General features: G+C 63.2%; 1 pseudogene; it reads left to right on the top strand.

Annotated features, from left to right (window-relative positions):
- LOC124581863 overlaps nt 1–2,500 on the top strand; it is a 7,966-nt pseudogene that overhangs the window by 2,194 nt on the left and 3,272 nt on the right.

Raw genomic sequence — 2,500 nt, 5'->3', positions numbered from 1 at the left:
GTCCCGATCTTCCCCTCGGACCTTGAAAATCCGGGAGAGGGCCACGTGGAGGTGTCGCGCCGGTTCGTACCCATATCCGCAGCAGGTCTCCAAGGTGAAGAGCCTCTAGTCGATAGAATAATGTAGGTAAGGGAAGTCGGCAAATTGGATCCGTAACTTCGGGATAAGGATTGGCTCTGAGGATCGGGGCGTGTCGGGCTTGGTCGGGAAGTGGGTCAGCGCTAACGTGCCGGGCCTGGGCGAGGTGAGTGCCGTAGGGGTGCCGGTAAGTGCGGGCGTTTAGCGCGGGCGTGGTCTGCTCTCGCCGTTGGTTGGCCTCGTGCTGGCCGGCGGTGCAGGATGCGCGCGCCTGCGCGGCGTTCGCGCCCCGGTGCTTCAACCTGCGTGCAGGATCCGAGCTCGGTCCCGTGCCTTGGCCTCCCACGGATCTTCCTTGCTGCGAGGCCGCGTCCGCCTTAGCGTGCTCCTCCGGGGGCGCGCGGGTGCGCGGATTCTCTTCGGCCGCCATTCAACGATCAACTCAGAACTGGCACGGACTGGGGGAATCCGACTGTCTAATTAAAACAAAGCATTGCGATGGCCCTAGCGGGTGTTGACGCAATGTGATTTCTGCCCAGTGCTCTGAATGTCAACGTGAAGAAATTCAAGCAAGCGCGGGTAAACGGCGGGAGTAACTATGACTCTCTTAAGGTGGCCAAGTGGCGGTGGTGTGGCTGCATCCGGACTTGGCTTCTCGAAGTGCGGTCTTGATGTAGTCGTGCTGCTGCTGCGAGGTGCCTTCCTTGGGTTATAGTTACAGGGAGAGTGATGCGCAATACATGGGCCTAGCCCTCTTAGCCTCTCCTCTCCTGCAGTCTTCTCCCCTTCTCGTGGGCCCGCTGATTTCGCAGAGTGGAAGACCGCACCAGGGGCTTGGGGGGGTTACCAGCCCCCCCTCGCACTATCCCTTTTTTTTAGTTGGGGGCAGTAAGCAGAGAATAAGTGGTGGCCCTTCCGCTGAAGGTGCCACCCCAACTCCCCCAGCACCTAGCCGGCCAACCGGCCGTGCCGAAAATCTTGTAACTTTTGCAGCTATGTATACCTGTAGTGAGTGCCACCGCAGCTTTACAACCAAGAACGGTCTCGGGGTCCATCGCCGCCGCCAACATCTTGCGGCCGCCAACGCGGAGATCGTCACGGAGAGGCATCGCGCGAGGTGGACGGAGGAAGAAGTCCTGTCGCTCGCCAAGGCAGAGGCCGAACTGTTCCTCGAGAGGGACGCCCGGTTCTTCTTTGTAAATCAAGAGCTCATCAGGATGTTCCCCGACCGAACGCTTGAGGCAATCAAGTGCCGACGGCGGCAAGCTGCCCACAAGCAGCTTGTCCGCCAATTCATGGAGGCGCTTGAGATCGGTCGGGGGGAAGAGCCGGCGTCCCGCCGGGGAGCGGCGAGCCCGCTGCCTGACGCGGGCGAGGCCGCTGCGCCGCCCGTCGACGCAGCCGAGGACTTCGCGGCCGACACCACCGGGCCGCCGCCGGAGGGGCCGACTGACGCCGCCATCTGGGAGCATCTGGCGGGGCTACCCGCTTCCGCCCAGCGTTTCTCTGCCCTGGATCGTGTCATCGGTCTGGGGCGGGGCACGCCGCCCGATGTCATCCTGGGCATGCTCCCGGATGCCCTTGCGTCGGTCGGGTCCAGAGGGGAGAGATCGATCACCAGGACACAGCGGCCGCGCCAACCATCGAAGCGGCCGCCTGCCGCGCCGCCGACGCAGAAGCGCAAGCGGCGCCGCTGGGAGTACGCGAGAACGCAGGATGCCTTCCGACGGTCGCGTGCGCGTTGCGTGCGCGGCCTCTTGGATGGCACCCTGCTCCAGCCGCCACCTGCCATCCCTGGTCTGCTGGACTTCTGGGCGGACCTCTTCACCAAGAAGCCCATCTCCACCGCGGGCTTCATTCGTGACCGCCTCCTCCCGCACTCAGAGCCTGTCGCTCTCGAGTGCATATGGGGGCCGGTCACACATGAGGAGGTCGCCGCCGCGTTGCCGCCCAGGGGATCAGCAGCCGGGCCGGACGGCCTTACCCCAGCGGAGTTGCGGCGTCTGCCGCACGAAGTCCTGGTGAAAGTGATGAATCTCTTCCTTCTGGCCCGCGCCCTTCCGGAACGCCTGCTTCGCGCGCGGACGTCCCTTCTCCCGAAAACGGCTGCACCAACATCCCCCGCTGACTTTCGCCCCATTACGGTCTGCTCGGTGTTGGCGCGGACCTTCCACAAGGTTCTCGCGTCACGCCTGATGCGCGCTTGTGCTGTGGACGAACGTCAGCGGGCATTCATCCCTCGGGATGGGATGTTGGAAAATACCTTCATCTTGGACACTGCTCTCACCGACGCAGTTCGCTCCTGCCGCTCTGTCTTTGTGGCATCGATCGACGTATCTAAGGCATTCGATTCGGTAGATCATGCTGCCCTTCGCCCCGTGCTGAAGGCGCATGGCCTGCCGGATTGCTTTGTCGAGTATGT

Source organism: Schistocerca americana, unplaced genomic scaffold (genome assembly GCF_021461395.2).
Source record: "Schistocerca americana isolate TAMUIC-IGC-003095 unplaced genomic scaffold, iqSchAmer2.1 HiC_scaffold_376, whole genome shotgun sequence".
NCBI classification, from domain to species: domain Eukaryota; kingdom Metazoa; phylum Arthropoda; class Insecta; order Orthoptera; family Acrididae; genus Schistocerca; species Schistocerca americana.
This window is presented reverse-complemented; position numbering and strand designations above follow the sequence as displayed.